The 21,340-nt window shown below is 37.9% G+C and overlaps 1 protein-coding gene across 10 annotated transcripts in view; it reads left to right on the forward strand.

Annotated features, from left to right (window-relative positions):
• Positions 1-21,340, forward strand: part of NRXN1 (neurexin 1) — a 1,050,871-nt gene that overhangs the window by 511,492 nt on the left and 518,039 nt on the right. The window lies entirely within an intron of this gene.

Raw genomic sequence — 21,340 nt, forward strand, 5'->3', positions numbered from 1 at the left:
ATTCAAAAATTTTTAAAAAGTAATTGCCCTTTCAGTACTTCAAGCTTCTTGATGTCTCTGTTTCTCCCATATGCTTAACTGAGTCAGGATGTGGGGGGATAACATGTTGTTAGAAGCACTGAAGGAGTTAATTGGCCCACACAACTAATGTCCATGAGGTTACATTTACAGGTAGTCCTCGGCTAATGACCATTCAGTGACCATTCAAAGTTACAAGGGCACTGAACGAGGAGACTTATGGCCAGTCCTTAAAGTTGCAGCTGTCGCAGTGTCCCAATGGTCATGTGATCATGATTTGGGTGTTTGGCAACCAGCTCGCGATTACAATTTGGTCTAGTGGTTAAGGCAACGGGCTAGAAACCAGGAGACTGAGAGTTCTAGTCCCGCCTTAGACATGAAAGGCAGCTGGGTGACCTTGGGCGAGTCACTCTCTCTCAGCCTAGCTCACCTCACAGGACTGTTGTTGTGGGGAAAATAGGAGGAGGAAGGAGTATTTGGTTTGTTCGCTGCCTTGAGTTATTTATAAAAAAATAATAAAGGTGGGATAGAAAATAAATAAAATAAATAAATTACGATGGTCACAGTCACTTCACTGCCAGCTTCCAACAATCAAAGTCAACAGGGAAGCCAGCAGGAGGTTGCAAATGGCGATCACATGATGTCATGCCTAATGACGGCACAGGATTCGCCTAACAACTGCAGCTAGAACTGCCAGAACTGCCATCATAAGTCAGTGCAGTCATGTGACATTGTTTTTTTACGACCACATCGCTCAGCAATAGAGTTCCTGGTCCCAATTACTGTTGTTAACCAAGGACTACCTGTAGTTCCAGATAGATTATAGTGACGTATTGAGTTAATTTAAATCTACACAATCAACCTTGTCGTGAAAAAACCTAAAGGCAATCAATGGGGGGTGGACTTCATATTTCTCAAATGTTTTTTTTGACCAAGACATGTGATCATATGCTACTGGAAGGACAGTAAGGATATCTGAATGGTGAGTGGCTGACTGAATTAAGCATGGGAACAGAGCCAATATATTTAGTTGTGATAAAGATGAGGTGCATGAATTTCTCACACAGAACATTTTTCTAGCAGATAATTTGCTGAAATATGTTGCAAAATGGATGATGCAGGTTGGTTTTTGTGCATTAATTTTATAGGAAACAAAAATGACTAGGAAAAGATATGGCTGACTTAAAGACTTGAAGACAGATCCTATGCTTGCACCTTTGTATGCTCAAAAGTAATGTTTTGGAATCAAATCCAAATTGCTGCATATCCCTAATAATTAATGTAACTTTGAATTTAATTCTATCCAAGTAAAACCCACAATAAAAGATTGCAGTATGGGGAATTCCTACCTAAGTTTCAGGTGCCTCTATTCCATTCCCCTGTTAGCAAAATTATTTAAATAAAGCAGGTGTATTTTTAAAATAAAATTATCAGCAGATTAGATCAGGAGAGGTTTGAGAGCAATATACAGCCTACAATGCAATACATACAAAACAAGTTATATGTCCTTGGCTTTAGCTGGCTGCTAAGCAACACCTGTGTAGCCCTCTAATTAGATCTGCATTCTGGGTTACCTTTCCTTTGCTATTGTTAAGGCTGTAAGAATAAATAAATCCTTCGTCAACACCATCACATGATTCCTTGCTGTCCATGTTCCAGCATCCCACTTCCCCTGGTTTTCCAGCTTTCCCCTTCACAGAGGAGATCCAGGACATCTTATGTCATAAGACAAAGCAGCAAATGGTGCTCAATAACTGTGCAAGGGAAGGTGCAGAGTATCTAAAATTTAGCTGGTTGTTTTTGGTACATAAAGCACAAAATCCCAGAAGCACTTTTCTATAATAACAATAACAACAACAATAAATGATTAGCTGTTTTCTGCCTTTATATGATGCATAATGCTCAAAATCTGCTGCCTGAAACAACCACTTCACTGTCTAATTTAAGAGCCTGCTCTGTTCCTCCAGCAGTCAGCTAGAATTCCATGCCTACTGGGTATGCTTATTATATTCTGGCAGCATAGAACACACTTTCCAAACACTGATTGGTTGCTATGCCCAAGGAACACCCACTGCTGTCTTTCTAACCAATGGGAAAGGGGTTGCAATGTCATGGAAACTTTCCAGAACTGTCCTCATGCAAAGTCTCATGGAATATTAGGTACTTTTTAGAGACTGTTAGTAGGATCTCTGTATTCCCAAAATACTGATTTTTGACAAGTCTGATTACATGATGCCAGAACCACCAACAAGCAGATTTTATTGTAATAGTGGGCTGACTATGGATTAAGCATATTATGAAAATAAGACCAATAATAAAGTAATGTTCTTAAGTTTATCCTGTAAATCCTTCTTATGACAGATTTTTCCCAGCATCTGCTCTTAACAAGTTTGTTTATTTGTTTGTTTATTTATAGTCCCCAAACGAGGGACTCTGGGCAGTTTACAATAAAATTAAAACTATAATAATAAACAATTAAGATCCTATAAAAACAATTTACAAATATAAAACAATATAAATAAGTATAAAATCCAAGAGGTTAAAAAATTCTAATCAGGTGGGAGGGGTTCTAAGGTGCAAACCAACCCCATGAATGGTTGCCCACCTTCCCACCCCATGCGAGATGGCAGAACCAAGTTTTCAGGGTCCTCCTGAAGGTCGGAAGTGAAGGCTCCTGCCTCACCTCTGGGGACAAGTTGAATTGGAGATGGCACTTTTTGGAATTGGAGATATTCTTCATGGAAAGTATAAATTTGATTAATCTGCTATGGTCTTTTTCTATGGGAAGATATCAAGAGACTGACTGATTGATAATGCTAGTAGAATTTGGTGCCTTGATACATGATAGGGGTTTTCAATATCATTGCTTTGTTGATGATGCTCATGTCTATTGAGGAAGATTTGTGGTCAAGAATGACAGAAATGTCTCATTAGCATTTCATCTTGGATGTTCTCTAACTGTACTGTTGAATATGGATAAGATAGTCATGTTTCAGCCCAATTGCCCTTCTTCTTCCCTTTTGTGTTTCTCCCCATTTGTCTCCAGGGCTTCTAGATTGTTTCAGTTTCTTCTGTCCTTAGTCTCCAGGTCTTGATTGACTTTCTGCTCATTTATTGATCTTACAATGAGATTCACAATTTACTTGCTGAATATTCATAGTATTGGGAGTGTTGGGGGGGGGTGATAGTCACAGTTTTATTGGTGTTTGCTTTGATTGTTTCATGTTTAGATCATTGCAATAGTCTCCTGATATGTGTCCCTTATTCTTCCATCTGTCCTAATTATAATAAATCCTAATTATGGATATATACATGGTTTGCAGTGTCGGAGGGCATTCCTTCAAATTTGTATGGCTGTTGTGTTTGCATTATTATAGTTCTAAACATTGGTTTTACTAGTTGGTTGTTAAATTACGAACTGATTTTACTGAATGGGATTTTGTAATTGTTGTACTGGTAAAAGACATCATAACTGTCTGTTAAAAACATCCACCTGAGCACACTGGCTTTCTGCACAATCTGTCATCTGTGGAACTGCTAATTATCTAAGCGATCTGGTGTCAGCCCTTCAAGGTATTCCAGATCAGGAAACAGACACAAGAACTAATTTATGGCTTTAGGATATAATAACAGAATCTTGAAAACCTGACAGAGTTTCTCTCTCCTCCCTCTTGTACCAAAGAGAATCAAGGCAGGACAATCCTGAGTTTCCTTTTCACCCCTTTCTCTTTTTCAGGGATAAGCTGATGTTTACAGAACTGGTCTTGCATTCCTCCTGAAGATTATCTATGTAATCTTCTACATCTGGTTAGTCTTGAAGTAGCATAGGAATGGGTTGCTCCTTAAGCAGAGAAGTGTCCAAACTAATGTTATAAAAGATCTATGATAATTGAAATTTTCTTATAAAAAGAGAGAGAGAAAGGAATAATTTCAGATCCATTCTCTCTAGTCCTAACATTTGCTGCAGCTGAAACCTGATACTGGGGAAGGAGGCTTCTCTGAGCAGAAGCCTGGCAAGAACTGAGTAGAAGGTGCCCTACTTGTTTTGACTATTTAGTCAAACAGTTTTGACTAATACTATGCCAAAAATCTGCCTTTGCAATTCCTCAAAAATTTTCTTCCCTGTGAAAGAGTTTTCTGTTTTTCTATCTTATTCTCATGGCACTTGAAAATATTTATCTGAATTTCCCTTGGTGGTGATTCTGAGTTTGTCTTATGGTTAGAAATGATGGAGGATGCTACTTCTGATACGCTTGCCCTTACACATTTTACTATCACATTGAAACCTCACTGGTTGCCCACACTTTCTAACCAAAAAATAAGACCAAGGGAGGCGTTCCCTCTTGATGTCCACCCTTGGTATTTAGTTGAAGCATGAGAAGATAAGGCAGCTGCATATAAACCATGGAGTAATGATTGCACAATGAAAGGGATGACCTTTACATGTTACCCTGTAACTAAATGTAAATACCATACTTGATCCATCAGAATGTCACCAAAATTCAAAAGCCAATTATTTACCTTCCAATCGAATAACAATGGGTAGAGAAAAAATGCAGGAGAATTTTTCAGGGTAGGTGGGGCTTCAATGTATGTTTTGATTCCTAGCCCTTAAATCAGTTATCTCTGCTATTGAGGAATAATAGAAAAACCATTTTTCTCCTCTGCCATTTCACCTTTACACATCTTGGATGCAATGTTCTCCACTTTGTATAGTATTATCTGCCTTTATTATGCTGCAGGCTAACCCTTCTCCTATATGTCCAATATTTGCAGTAATTCTCATGACATGCAGGTGTTCAACTGAATTTGAGGACTTCTACAATGAAGGTCTAATGGTTTTAAAAAGCCTGCATTTGAAGTAGTGTCAGAAATGGGTGAGGGGATTAAGAAAGAAAAGTAGAATATTTAGATCGTACTTAGTTCTGTCTTCCTGAAAAAGATGTAGCAGGGCTTGTCTCATCACACCCCACTCTGAGTGCTGCTTTAAAGACTGGCTACATAAAATCTTGAAAAGTGTTTCCTGCTCCTAGAATAATTTAGTTAGCCAAGAGTTATCCCCAAGCCATGGTTCTGTTTATTTTCAGCCATTACACCAGCCTTTAAAGCTACCATGCTTAATAAAAGCACTAGAGGGCACCATTATGTCACAAAATATCATTCCTGGTTCAATCTCAGACATGGAGGAGAATCTAACTGCAGTTCAACTAAGCTGAGTTATCTAGGCTATTTTTTATGTTCTCTGCATTCTAAATTCCAAAATAACAACATTATGTGCAAATCATATTCTTTCCCACAGAGTTTCTAACTTTAAGTCTTCAAATGGCAAAACTAAAATAAGTCTATCGACATTTTAAACCAGGGACTGGAATAACTTCCAGCAGCCATCATCTTCCTTGAGTGGCCACAACAGAGGTAAATTAAGGGAGTAAAGTGATGCTACTCTATGTGGTATTCAAAGTGATGATCTTTACATGAGCAATAGTTATTTTTTTCACCATAAGAAATGTAGAAAACTCTGTTATAAGTCAGACAACTTTCAGTGTTTCCCTATTTCTCCATTTTTTGTTTTTGTCACCCGCATATGAAATTACCTTTTAGCTTTTTAAAATTTTACTTTGCTTGAAAAAATACATAAACATAACTAGAAATAGTAAAATACAATAAAATATTAAGTCCTTTAAAATGACTTATTCAATAAGTCCTTTGAATTTCTTTCTGAATGTTCGCTTGTTCATCACACTATAAGGCTAAAAGAGGTGCTGCCTGAAAGCAGAGAAGGAAGAAAGCGGAACTGATTCTGTCTAGGGCTTTTACTGTTTTCCATTGGATCATTGAGTCTGCAATCTTATGATCTCTGGAATAATGCCTCAGATGCCCATGGAATTTGGGATACTCTTCCAAGAGAATAAAAAGGAGTTAGCCATTGGGGAAAAAAGTGAGAAGGCTCCTCCCTACTCAAGGGAAACCTCTGCAGAGCTAAGATTGGGCAGCTCCTTGATGTAAGTCATAAGAGACCAGTTGTCTAGAGAAATCCACAGTCCTCCAATGGATGGAGAATCTTGTGGAATTAGCACTGTATGTTTTTCCCTTTGTTTTCAGTAACAGGAAAATAATTCAGGGAGGCAGGGAGGGAAACAGAAAGACAAAATTCATTCTTCCTTCTCAGAGGCTCTATTGTTGGGACATTCCTCCATGAATAGTGGGATTCCTCTGCCTATGCCCCAAACAAGCTGTATACATATCTTGTATTGCTTTCATCTCTTTTACACAGGAATTGTACTGCCTCCTGCAGACTCAAACAATTAGTCATTGCTTTACAATGATTAGAAGAGGTTCTCCAAAGCTAAGACAGGAGACTTTCTCAGCCTACTTTGGACATGCTGGACACTGAACTTTGAAACATTTGCATACAAAGTATATACTTTGGCTTTCAAGAACAATCCCTGTACCAAAGTGCCTTTGTGATTGCAGCTGCATTAGACCAATTGCAAGCTTCATGTCTCACAGCTATTTGCAGGGTTGGTGTCCAACAATGAAAGGGAGAAAGACTGACAAGATTAACCCGGAAGCAAAGGGGTAAAAGTGGATTGGGATATTGCATAAAGAATTATTTAAATGCTGTCTTGAGATGTGGAACATTTTTTTTCTAATTCTCAAGTCTTCTCAAGTAACTGTGATGGAATGTGAGGGTGACCTTGGAGAACAAAGGGAAGACATGCTTCCTAGGGAAGATCAGATAAAAGGAAGGGAAGTCTATGAGAGGGTAACAATTTAAAGAAGAAACTTAGGAAAATCCACTCTGACCACTCAAGCGATAAATAGGGAGGGCGGGAGATTTGTACTTTCAGACTTGCAAGATTCAGTTAATGTAGCCTTACAATAAAGTACAGTAGAATTAGCTCATCTAGTTGTGTTTCCTGTCTGGTTTACCTGGAAGGATTGACAGTAACTGAGAAGATATTGAATAGGATGTGTGCAGGATTAACTCCTACTTATCCATCAAATTATCTGACTGTAAGAATGAAGAAATATGATAGAAGAAAGGATGAAAGAAAGCTTGTATTAGGGCACGATGGCTTTGTGTAAGAGCAAACATGGAGAAAGAGATGAATACCTGAGTAGCTAATGTATCGGGCAGGAAAAGTGACCAGAAGGGAGAAGTGGATGTCTGAAACATATCAACGTCAACAAAGTTAACAGTACAAATTGAAGGTATTGTAATCACATATGCCCACCATCTCCCATAATCTTCCTGAATATTGTACACTGTTCATATGCACATGAGCCTCAGGGTTGCACCCTCCCAGCTCATCCAAATCAGCCAGATGGAGGATATTAGAAATGTTTACATCTATTTTCAGTTAACTGGAAGTAGAAAACAATTGGGAAGTGCATGAGCCTAAGGCTTATCATGCAATACTAAACCATAATTTAATATTACAACTGCATGCAGCCAATTTAATTGTGTCATTGCAAATTCTTAGCAGTATAAAGAAATAAATCTGTGGAGCTTTTTCCATTAAACTCTTTCAGTGTTGAACATTTCAAACATCTATAATTTCCACATAATTTCTGTGAATTATTGTTTTTTTTTTAATTTTTTAATATATTTTATTAGTTTTTAACAAACAATATTACGTAACTACATTAACATAAATCCAAGATATAGAGAGAAAAAAAGAAAAAAATATAGAAAATACAAGAGATCTACTGCATTGAGAATAAAGAGACAGCTCTAACATAGTTTCAATTCATATGAAAATTTGCCATATATATAAATTATACCAGATTATAGTCTATTGTTGTTGAGATAAACAATAAAATCAATCCAAACTTGATAAAATTGTGGTTCCTGCCTCTGATGTCTCATTAATTTAACTTTCCTCATCAGCAGAGGAAATGATGGCAAGCTAGAAACACAAGTCTATCAGAGAGCTACCCACACTAACAAGTGCTACATTACCAAAGTAACAATCCAACCTCCCACAAGAGAAGCTGTATAAGAACACTATTCAGATGAGCACTTACGCACTGCAGCAACCCAGAACAACAGGAAAAAGAAAAAGATCATCTGTACAGCATCTTCCAACAAAATGGATCCCTGCTCAACTTTATCAAAAAGTGCCTCACCACCCAACCCACTACAACCCAACCAATGGAAACTATGAAAAGGATAACACTGCCATACATCAGAAACATCTCAGAAACCACCAACAGACTGTTAACAACTGCATGGCATCACTGTAGCACATAAACCAACTAAAACTCTTCAAAACATATCAAGCAACCCAAAAGACCCAATAGCCCAAGAAGAAAAAACAGGAGTTATTTACAACATACAGTGCAAAGACTGTAACAGCCACTATGTAGGACAGACAGGCAGAAGACTAGCAGAGTGCATCCACAAACACCAACTAGCAGTCAGAAGACACAATGAGAACTCCTTAATCTCACAACACATGGACAGACTCAACCATAGTTTCAACTGGGAAACTGTGAGCATCCTAAACCAAGCCAAATCCAAAAATGCCAGAGAATTCCTGGAAGCCTGGCACTCAGACAAAGCAGCCATCAACAGACACATAGAGGTAAACAACATTTACACACCATTCAAAAGAGACAATAGAAAAGCCAAAAGACCAGTACACTCCCTTGCCAGCAATCAACACCCAGATATGCAAAAATCAACACTTGGATTAACACCAGATGAACCATCAAATAGCACAATATACCCTAATCAAGGAACTATTAACTCAGGCAATCAACAGCCCAATCAAAGAACTCCCAAGGAGAGAACAACACCCCTACCAACACAAGCAGGGCAAGCCATGGTATATAAACTGAGAGCAAGGCCCACTCCCTCTTTGCACTGAAGATGTTGCCTAGTCTGGCAATGAAACATCTGCAAGAAAACAACAAGGCTCAGAGAGCTCCAAGGACTCCACAGTTCAATCCTGAGCTACAAATATTTGCTTTGATTGGTAACAGTATAAGCTTCCACTGCAGTTCTTGCATTGAAGCTGAAGAGAATCCACCCAGTTTCCATAACTTCTGTCAATTTGTCTCCTGTATGGGATTACCAAGATCAGTATCCCAAGTTTCCTTTAAACCACATGGTGGATCTTCTATTTCTTCATTGCAACAGTAACTTATACATTTTTTGAATTGTTCCTTTTGGTTGTTCTAAATAATGAATATTAAATTCTCAAAATTGGTATAGGGCCATGTTGCTGAAGCTCTAATATTTCTATTGCCCAAAAGTTTTGAGTTGATACCAAAAGAGCCATGGTAGCTTGTCACCTAATCGTTGCTCAATCTGATCTTTATTGAGAGTTTCCCTACTATAAAAACCTTTTAGTCTATAAAGATTATATTCTCTCTAAAATTTCATTTTAGCCAAACCATAATAGTTATCCTGATCGATATATGTTATTACAGGAGTTAAAGGGGAAATATCCTTTATCAAAACTGTATATTTACCTTTCCAAATTTGAATCGTTGTTTTAGTAAAAACATTTTAAGTCTGTTTTATTCTAGAAAAATATTTTTGGGGGAAAAATTATTTATAAACTTATCTGGCTCTAACATAGTTTCAGTTTGAATCCATTGTTTAGAAGAGTCTGCCACAATAAAGGGAATCATATCCCCTAACTGTGCTGCTTGATAGTATATTAACAAATTGGGCATGCCCCAGCCTCCATGTTTCTGAGGTCTATATAAAAACCTTTTATTATGTAAACCTTGTACATCCATGTATATAATCCACACAAATAAAGGAAGATCCATAATTCACACAAACAAAGGAAGATCCATAAAGGAGATCCATGACTTTGTGTCTTTTGCCTTTAGGGTCTGCCTTGAGTGTCCTCCATGTACTCCATATCACCATCTTTCATATACATCAATCCATACCTTTACAGAAATACTTGGCAAGAAATCAAAAAGAATTATATAATAACACTGGTAACAGTGTAGTCATAATGGCTTGATATGGTGGGTAAGTCCAGCCAGCTTAAAAATTTGAAGCATTTTAAGACACTACCCAGATAGGTGCATCTGCTAGTGATTTGATTTGAAAAATGTGATGCTCAGATGAATGTTGCTGAGGATTTATGTTCCTCAGTTAATAGATCTTTACAAGCTCATTGCATTCTGCTCAGCTGTTCCTTGCCATGATTGCCAGTTCTAATGAAAGAGCAAATGGTATTCTGTTTTCTTTTTATGCCCCACAAGAGGATGAGCTGGATTTTTACAAGCCCAAATGATTTACTAAAGGAGCTTTTTCTCCTTCAACAGGTAGAAACTGAAATTGAATCACAAATTATTTAAAATTTTATGTTAGATTAGTTGTTATTGTTTTATATAAGAAACATCTTATTAATTTTTATTACTCCATGTATTTTTTCCTCTTACAAGGTCAATGTAGAATGCATCTACTATTACTAAGCAGCAAAAGTCCCATTCCAAATGAGAAAGGAACGTTTAACTGCAAACACTTTATCAGATCAACAAGCAGCCATATCTGTTGCCCAAAATCAATATGCCTAAGTAAATTTCAGCAATCTAGCCATGAGTTGATTAAAACACCATGTAGTATTAGCTTTCTCTTGCAGAGGCAGAATTCCAATTATTACTCTTAAGAAGACAGACATCAGTTTCTATATTTCTCCCAAGTATCACCCTACTATTTCAGTCTAATTTAAGAGTAAACCAGAAGCTGTGTTTCTCATTGCAGTCATTATCACAAATGTCCTAGGTAAACATTTAGTGTATGAACATATGGAAATATCAATTAAGATCAAGTGCAGGAACCTATGAAAGGGTAAATGGATGACAGTGACCCAGCCTGTGATCATCATGTCTTCATCTGAAGGCCTGAGAAAGATTCACAGATAGTGGTTTTATCTGTGCTTTGAGGAAGTTTGTTTTTTGCAGCATTCCTGATTATGTAAGAATAGCTTATGATTGCAGGCAGCACCATCATCTAGTAGTAATTCATTGATTTTGCATGGAACTACAGAGTATACAACGGATGGGTAATTGATAAAATATTTGGAGGGTTTGAGAAAGCCATTAAGGCAACTTTCCCTGTGCTGGCAGGGAATCTATTCTTCAAAATATCTGGAGAAGAACATACTAAGGTTTGTGGACTCATAATATGTGATTACAACAGAGCATCTTGCATAATACAGTAATAGGGATTGTGACAAACATGGGTTCATATATGCTAAGCCATAGTTTACTGAATAAACAACATCTGGCTGGATTTTTACCATATACAGCTATAAACCATTACTCACAAATCACATGGGTGGATGTTAAACTATCCCTGTGAGTAGCTGAAAAAAATTGAATGATTATGTGCCATCTAGTTGTTTTTGAGTTCTAGCGACCACATGAACTGAAAAAAATAGCAAGTCAAAAAATATAGTGTCATTGTATTTACAGATTATTTTATCTAACCTTTGAATATTCCTAACTTTCCTTTGAAAGAATTCCTTGAGACAATTAACAAAAGAAACTATAAATATAAATAGTCCAAAAATACAAAATACAAAAAAAAAAAAAAACAACCCTAAACTGCCAACCAATCATTCTATCATGTTGTTGTTAGATGCCATCAAGTCGTTCACCACTCATGACGACCCAATGTATAACAGAACCAAATGCTGTTCGGCTTTGAAATGCTGTTCAGTCTTGTGCCATATGCCTGACTATTCCAATGTTTGCATCCATTCTTGCGGTAATTGTATCAATCCATCGCACTGAAGGCCTTCCTCTTTTCCACTGGCCCTCGACTTTACCAAACATTATGTCCTTTCCAGAGACTGGTCTTTCCTGACGATGTGCCAAAAGTATGAGAGTCTAAGCCTAGTTATATTCACCTCTAGGGAACATTCTGGTTGTATTTCTTCTAAAACTGATTTGTTTGTTCTTCTGGCAGTCCATGGTATTTTCAATAATCTTCGCCAACACCACAATTCAAATGCATCAATTCTTCTTCTATCTTTATTTATATATTTTTTATTTATTATTCAAATTTTATTACCACCCATCTCCCCCAAAAGAGCGACTCTGGGCTGCATCTTCCTTTTCTAATGTCCAACTTTCACAGGCCTATGTGGCAACTGAGAAGACCATGGCATGAGTCAGATGCACCTTTGTTTTTAAACTGACATCTTTACTTCTGAAAACTTTAGACAGGTCTTTAATGGCAGATTTTCCCAGTGCAACACGTCATTTGATTTCTTGATTACTACTTCCCTTGGCATTGATTGTTGACTCGAGTAGACTGAAGTTGTTGACGACTTCAATTTCTTCTCCATTTATTGTGACATTGTTTATGGGTCCATTTGTGAGTATCTTCATCTTCTTCACATTCAGGTGTAGTCCATATTGCTGACTACAATCTTTGGTCTTCATCAGCAAGTACTTCCAGTCTTCTTCACTTCCAGCAAGCAAAGTTGTATCATCTGCATATCGCAGGTTGTTAATGAGTCTTCCACCAATTCTGATACCCTGTTCTTCTTACATTCCTGCTTCTAGAATTATTTGTTCAGTGTACACATTGAATAAGTAGGGTGAAAGTATAGAACCTCACCACACACCTTTTCTGATTTTGAACCACTCGGTATCATCGTTTTCTGTTCTAATGACTGCCTCTTGATCCATGTACAGGTTCTGCATGAGTACAATTAAGTGCTTTGGAATTCCCATTCTTGATAATATTAACCATAACTTGTTATGGCCAAACAGTCAAACGCCTTTGTGTAATCAACAATTACATTCAGCCAAGATCTATCTGATATCAGCAATGATATCTCTCGTACCGCATCCTCTTCTAAATCCAGCTTGGACTTCTGGTAGTTCTCTATTGATGTAAGGCTGCAAACGTTGTTGAATTATTTTCAGCAAAATTTTGCTAGCATGTGAAATTAATGAAATTGTTCTATAATTTCCACATTCTGTTTTATCTTCTTTCTTTGGAATGGGTATGGATATGTATCTCTTCCAGTCAGTTGGCCAGGTCCTTCCAAACTTCTTGACATAGAAGAGTAAGTGCTTCCACTGCTGCATCTGATTGAAGTATCTCAATTGGTAATCCATCAATTCCTGGAGCCTTGTTTTTCGCCAATGTCTTCAGTGCAGCTTCAACTTCTTCCTGCCTGCTTGCCTGCCTGCCAGTCCACATCAGCTTCAATGGTTCTTGATCATATTCTACCTCTTTAAATAGCTGAACCTCAAGTAACTCTTTTTTATACAGTGATTCTGTATATTCCTTCCATCTTCTCTTAATACTACATGCGTCATTTAATGTATTGCCCATAGAATCTTTAAGGATATCAACTTGGGGCTTGAATTTTCTCTTCAGCTTGAGAAATGCTGATTGTGTTCTTCCCCTTTCATTTTCTAACTCTAGGTCTTTGCATATTCCATCATAATATTTTTCCTTATCTTTTCGAGCTGCCCCTTGAAATTTTCTATTTAGCTCTCTTACTTCATTCTTTTTTCCATTAGCTTTAGCTACTCAGTGTTTTAAAGCAAGTTCCAGAGTCTCATCTGACATCCATTTGGATCTTTTCTTTCTTTCCTGCCTTTTTAATGATCTTTCACTTTCTTCACTTATTATGTTTTTAATGTCTTCCCACAACAATTCTGGTCTTCGGTCATCAGAGTTTAGTGCATCAAATCTATTTTTGAGGTGATCTCTAAATTCAGGTGGATTGTTTTCTAAATCATACTTTGGCACTCTTGGACTTGCTTTAATTTTTTTCAGTTTCAGCTTGAACTTGCACATGAGCAATTGATGATCTCTCCTGCAGTCAGCTCCTGGCTTTGTCTTAGCTGATAGTATTGACCTTCTCCATTGTCTTCTTCCACAAATGTAATCTATTTGATTTCTGTGTAATCCATCTGGCGAGGTCCATGTATATAGTCATTGACTGTGTTGTTGGAAAAAAGTATTGCAATAAATAAATCATTGGTCTTACAGAATTCTATCATGCGATCTCTAACATCATTTCTGTCACCAAGGCCATATTTTCCAACTACTGATCCTCCAACTTTTGTGTTCCAGTCACCAATAATTAACAGAGCATCTTGATTGCATGTTCAATCAATTTCAGATTGCAGCATTTCATAAAAGTTTTCACTTTCTTCATCTTCAGCATTCATGGTTGGTGCATAAATTTGAATAATAGTAGTATTAACTGGTCTTCCTTGTAGGTGTATAGATAATAGTCTATCACTGGTGGCGTTGTACTTTAGAATTGATCTTAAGATACTCTTCTTAATGATGAATGCCAAGCCGTTCCTCTTCAATTTTTCATTCCAAGCATAGTATACCATTTGACTGTCAGAATCAAAGTGACCAATGCCAGTCCACATCAGCTCACTAAGTCCTAATATGTCAATCTTTAGACATTCCATTTCATTCTCAACAACTTCCAATTTTCCTTGATTCATACTTCGTACATTTCATGTCCCAGTTATTAATGGATGTTTGTAGCTGTTACTTCTCATTTTGAGTTGTGCCACATCAGCAAATGAAGGTCCTAGAGGCTTTACTCCATCCACATCATTAAGGTCAGCTCTACTGTGAGAAGGCAGCTCTTCCCCAGTAGCATATTGAGTGCCTTCCGACCTGAGGGGCTCATCTTCCAGCAGTATATCGCAAAACGTTCTGTTGTATTCCACAGCATTTTCACTGGCACGTTTTAGGGAGTAGATTGCCAGGCCTTGCTCCCTAGTCTGTTCTTTGTCCGGAAGGTCTGCTGAAACCTGTCAACCATGGGTGATCCCTTTGGTAGTAGAAGTACTGGTGGCGTAGCTTCCAGCATCATAGCAACACACAAGCCACCACACTATGACAAACTGACAGATGGGTGGTAGCATAAAAATGTGTATAAAAGCCAGGATTGTAAAGTGGAAAGAAAAATTCCACTCAGAGTAGAACCATTGGAGAATCTCTTCCTAGCTGATCTCTTGTCCATAACCTTGTGGCACAGGCTGGATTTTCACAGGCTCTGTCATATCTTGGCTGCAAGCAAGATACAGAATGATAGAAGAATAAGGCTAATTTAGGCAGATAACACTTCAGAGCTACAAACCTTCAGCAGTTCCAGACAAACACTATTCTAACCAAATCTGCAGTTCAGTGGAAGTCTTAAATCCAACGTGGCCTTTGGTAGAGATGAAGGACATAGATCCTGGCATCTGATGCCAGGACACTAGGAAGATAGAGTTTTTCTAAGATTTTCATGTATCCTGTTTTCAGCTCTTATTTAAGATGGTGATATTGCCAGGGTGGCCAATCCCCAGGGATTTAGACTAAGGTTCCTATTGCGCCTAAGTCACAGCATAGTAAGTATGCAGGCACCATGAGGGATTTTAGATTAACCTGGCCACTCTCCTGAGACTTCAAGCTTGCCCAATAGGCCTCTAAACCATAAATCATTGACTATCAAGGATGATGTAGAACAGCTGAGAGACCCCTCTACCTGCCCTTAAGTGGGGAGGCAATGAAATATTAGATCAGCCAGTTGATTAGAAGTTTATACTCAGGATGGAACTGCCCTTAAAGAAACAGGTGGAAACCTATTCCCTGGTCTACTTATCCAGTTATTTTATTGCAGATTCTAGAACAAATGGTTCTTTGACAATTTCATTAATTTGAGTTCTCCTTTAAGAGTGATGGTGTTTCTGGCAGTTTTATTGAGAACTATGAATCATAGTTTAGGAAAGAATATGTGCTACTACCCTCAAAGAGAGCAAAGAGAATCATGGCTATAGCATCACACTGCTTTGTCCAGCACTGCTGGCAGGAAGCTTAGAAATGTGTAAATGTGAGGCAACTCATATAAAGGGAGTAGTAGTTCCTCAGGAGAGTTTGCTCTGGTGGAAGGTGTTCTTTGTGTAAAGACATAGTGCAGGGGATTCTAGCTCAAGGAGACTTTGGTTAGCATAACCATTTATTGTTGGCTAGCATTATCCAGTGGATTTATTTCATTGGAACTCAGCCATAGCTAAGACATGATTTTTATTTTTCTGGAATTCAAATGAAGAGACAGATTTCTACAGTAATAATAAGTCCCCATACAGTCTTTCTTCTGCACTGATTTGAAAAGATTTATAACAGAAGGAACTAAAATGTGGATTTTAAGCTGTCAGGCAGTGGCAGAATTTGAACTGGAAAAAAGAGCAGCATTAAACACTAGCAATATGCATACTATCAAAAAGCTTCCTTATATTATTTTGCTGTCAGGCCCAACCAGATGCTGCAGTGTTAGTTGAAATGTCTTTAATCATGTAGCAAAAACAGGCCTTTACACTCCCAGAAGTAAATCAAAATAATACTGTGCATTTTATAGAAAATAACTGATGTTTTAAAATAAAACTGCACAAAAGATATAAACTAGAAAGGCAGGCAATATCCAAAGTGGAATCCCGTCCTCCAACTTCAAACTGAAATAAGCTACAAGTATTTCAGCCCTGCCCTGCTACATTTTATTAATGATTACTATTGAATTTCTGTGATGGCTTTTAACTGCCACACGTTACTGAGATGCCTAATTCCATATTTAAAAAAAACATACCCAGCCCTACGACCTAATAATTTTAGGTCAGTATTTATCGACATAAAAATCTTATATCTTCCCTGCCACATACATATTCACGCATAGGAATACATCCATAAAAAACACCATGTTCATATCCCATCCTTTCAAAGCAAATGGATTGTCACATGCATGGCAATTATCTTACCTTTTTTCACAATTTAACATGCCACAGCAACTTCTTTGCACAGTCTGTTGGATAAACACAGTCCTCTACTTTTTAAATCTGCTTAATCTCTGTCAATATGCATGTCTTTCATTTCAACTTACTAACAAAATATTAGAGTCAGGAAGTCATTAAGACCCAGGAGCCTAGTTCTGCATGGAAACAAATCTGTTTCTCTGGTTATCTTTTTTTTTTTTTTAAATATTTTTTATGCCTTGGAGTACAGACTATTTAAGTGACAAAACATGAGAAAGTCAAGAGCATGGTTCAGAATATGGTAAACAAGGGTATTCTAATGCATCAGAAATACTTTTTTAATAAAAGAAGAAATGGAAATACATTTTGTCTTAGTCCCATCCTAAAGTCATTCAATAGTAATGCTACATATAAAATATACTCCTACTCTCCTGCCATGTTAGCACCATTTCAAATGTTAAGGCTCATTCACCTTGTTGTTGTTGTTGTTTATTCGTTTAGTCGCTTCCGACTCTTCGTGACTTCATGGACCAGCCCACGCCAGAGCTTCCTGTCGGTCGTCAACACCCCCAGCTCCCCCAGGGACGAGTTCGTCACCTCTAGAATATCATCCATCCATCTTGCCCTTGGTCGGCCCCTCTTCCTTTTGCCTTCCACTCTCCCTAGCATCAGCACCTTCTCCAGGGTGTCCTGTCTTCTCATTATGTGGCCAAAGTATTTCAGTTTTCCCTTTAATATCATTCCCTCAAGTGAGCAGTCTGGCTTTATTTCCTGGAGGATGGACTGGTTGGATCTTCTTGCAGTCCAAGGCACTCTCAGAATTTTCCTCCAACACCACAGTTCAAAAGCATCGATCTTCCTTCTCTCAGCCTTCCTTATGGTCCAGCTCTCGCAGCCATATGTTACTACAGGGAACACCATTGCTTTAACTCTGCGGGCCTTTGTTGTCAGTGTGATGTCTCTGCTCTTAACTATTTTATCGAGATTTGTCATTGCTCTTCTTCCAAACATAACAATTTGTGTTGTTGTTGGGAAGCATGTACCCAAGAGCAGCAAAAATCTGCTGGTACTACAAATGGTGCCTACACTCTCCAGGTTAAACTTAAGTAAAAACATAAATAAATAAATATTTTCCCACAACTGTGGAAATAATATGTTAGAACACTGACATTTTACCCAAACTTAACTTAAAATTATAATATTTAAAGATAAGACCACCAAACTCCTGTGAGATTGTAAACCTTATGGGATTTCAGAGGCTTCAGAAGGTCTTACAGGATATCAGTAGGAAGGCCAAAATGTCATGGCATTTCAATGTTCTCCTACAAAATCCTGAGATACTGGCAATTTTCTCATTTTGGAGACAAAAATGATGATGGTGATCATGTGAGATTTCTTGTAATGGTTGGCCGTTCACAACACTTGCATAAGATCACATGTCAATGCCCAATCTCTGCCCTCTCTATTGGATGCTCAAACCCTTGAGAACAACTCCTGAATGCTGCAGCATATCTCTAGAATGTCTAATTTTCCATAATAGGATGAATCATAATTTAGATATGCTGTTGGCAAATTAGCATGAATTAAATATGGCAATATTGTTGAAAAAATTACTATATTTTAAATATAATATTTTGACTTGTTCTCAGGGTAAATATCTATCATTGTCCATTTCAAATGGATATAATATAGATACCCTCTAAGGTAGGACAACATTTGTGTGCCATTCTCCTAGCTAAGGTACAGTGACAAGTTCATTGGACTCATAGCTTCCCCTGAGGAAAGGCCACGATCTCCCCTTTTTGTGGGAGCTGGGTGGTGATAGAAATTTGAAAAATAAATAAATAAAAATAATTGTGCTTTTGTTTTCTGGCTGCATGCTGAAGATTAGCTTTCTGGCCATGTCTGTCTGGATTTGTACTCATAGGCAAGCCAACTGAAAGGAAGGCTGAGTATTGTCATGACCCCTCCCTAATCTTTTTAGGAAAACAAAGAAGAGAAGTGTGAGTGAGTGAGAAAAAAATGAGAGCAAGAAAGGGAAAACTCTGCTTGTTGAAAATATTGTTTCTGTTATAGGTATTGTAGAGGTGGAAACAAGCACTACACTGTAATGTATTTTGACTGCCCCCCCCCCGGGTGAATTGGAAAAAATTGTAGTTCCAACACACTTATTACGTGGATCTTTGGTTACTTTAGCTAAGTGTTTCTCAACCTTGGCAACATTAAGATGTGTGGACTTCAACTCCCAGAATTCCCCAGCCAGTATCAGAATTAAAGTTGCCAAGGTTGAGAAACCCTGCTTTAGCTGCTAGGTCATAAGGTATAGGTATGGGAATTTTAGTTAGCAGTGTCTCTGATAAGAGTTTCACAAAGTCCACAAATAGAAACGGAGGCCCAGAAAGCAGCTAGAAGAATTGAAGGTCTGTGCAAAGGGGTGGGGAGGATGTGATAGTTAGCAAGAGAAGAATCTCAGAAAGGCTATGAGATTACATAAACCCATCAAGGAAGCAGAAGTCAAGTGGAGCCAGCTGGCTAAAAAAGGAGTTTAACCTTCAGTCTGAATTCTGACAGGCTGTCAAATTAGTGGCAAAAGATTTTGCTACAACTTCCCCTCTCCCCATCGCATATATCAAGGAAATGAACCATTACAGGCACCTGCTTCATCATGATCCCTCCCCTTGTACATGTCACTCAACAGATCTTCTATTCCCTTCCCTTGAATGTCGCCATCTTATGGGATCTAGAAAGCATGCCTTTTTTTGTGGCAGCCTGTGCCCTATGTAACACCCTTCCCCCTGAAATTTGGCAGGCCCCCACCCTTTTTGAAAAGCACTCAAGACCTGGCTTTCCCCCCAAGCATTAGGATAGGGTGAGCTAAGTTTAATTATGGTACCAGGTTTTTTTGGTTTTAATATTGTTTGTTTTAATATCTTTGGTTGTAATATTTTATTGTAGACAGATGTGATTTTATCTATTTGTTGTGAGCCACCCAGGGTTTGGTACAAGATGGGTGGCTATATAAATGTTTTAAATAAATAAAATTAAATAAAAACATGGTGGCTGGGTATAGGAACCCCTTATAACCTTGTACTATTAAAAAGCACTGTCAGTCAAGAGGAGGAGCTAATTTTGGTAATCTCCAAAACATTATGTATTTTGGAGTATACATTTTAGTCTCTGATGATATATAGTTAACCCAGAGAAGGCACATTATCTTTTTCTGAAATATAAGGCTTCTTTCACAGAGGTGAAGGTATCACAGAGGAGAAGACAAGCACTACATTGTAATATATTTTATTTTATGTTTTTTCCCCCTGGGTGAATTGGGAAAAGTTGTAGTCCCAACACACTTATTACCAAGATCTCTGGTTACTTTAGCACCCCTGAACGTGGCGCCTCATGCTAAGAGACAGAATCCAGGCTTGCTAGGCAGATGAAAAGGATAGGTATGCAAATATTCACTTCAATTCCAAGGGACTAAGATAGCCAGGGACAAATTTATCTTCTCCTTCTGCCTCCCTGGCCCACATGGCTCTCTCCAGAAACAATTCCCAATGTTTCTTCAGCAATATACATTGTACACCTAGATGTCTGTTCCTAACCATAATGCCAGAGTGATGAAATGTGTTGTGACATTATGATGCAAGCTCTGCTCTTTCTTACTTGTGTGGTGATGTTGCATGCAAATATATAAGGGTGGAGTGTGTAACCTGACACACATTTCATTACTTGCCCACCTGCCCCTTACTATGGATGCCTATTAGTATTAGTAGTATATATTACACTAAAAATATACGGTGTTATTGATGCATGGTTCACATGACTGGGGAGGCGAAACACGATTCCTGTTATTGAAGCCCTGATTTTCTGAATACAGTTGAAAAGATTCATAGGAATAATTGGCATGGATACCTCAAATCAAGGGAGCAGATTTCAGGGTACAGGTCAATCACTGCACATATCCGTTCCTAGAAATCCACAAGATGTCTATTCCAGTCTTTTTTGTCTTACCAACATAATAGCCATTTGTGTGCTCAGCTGACTTACTCCAGTTGTGGTGTGCAGTGGGAATCAGACAGTTCAGGACTGAATCTGATTGTGACACTGGTCTCCAATAATTAAACACTAAGCATACAGTGCTTGTGTATCATGGTAAGGCTATAAATTATGTAGAATTCATTTGACTATAGAAGCTAGGCAGAAGTAGATAGATACTGGTGGCTAATTCAAGCTTTAAAGACATTTTTGGGAGGAAGGGGTTTATATCAGGTTTGGGGGGAATCTCCTCATTAACAGTGCTTTCTTTCTTTTGCTGCGAAGGAAGGAATCTCCACATTAACAGTCCTTTTGTATTTTTATTCTTGTATTGTTGACAAAGGTATTTTCCTCTACCTTGCTACATTTGAGCTAGCTAGATAACCCTGGAGATAATACAATTCATGGAATTATAAGAAAAAAAAGTGAACAAAATGGTTGGTCTGCTATTTAGGTGCCAGAGGGAAGCGGTCTTTCTTTCATGAGCAATTGACATTTATTTTTCTTGCTTTGTTTTATATTCTTG

The sequence above is a fragment of the Candoia aspera genome, chromosome 1 (assembly GCF_035149785.1).
Source record: "Candoia aspera isolate rCanAsp1 chromosome 1, rCanAsp1.hap2, whole genome shotgun sequence".
Taxonomy (NCBI): Eukaryota; Metazoa; Chordata; class Lepidosauria; order Squamata; family Boidae; genus Candoia; species Candoia aspera.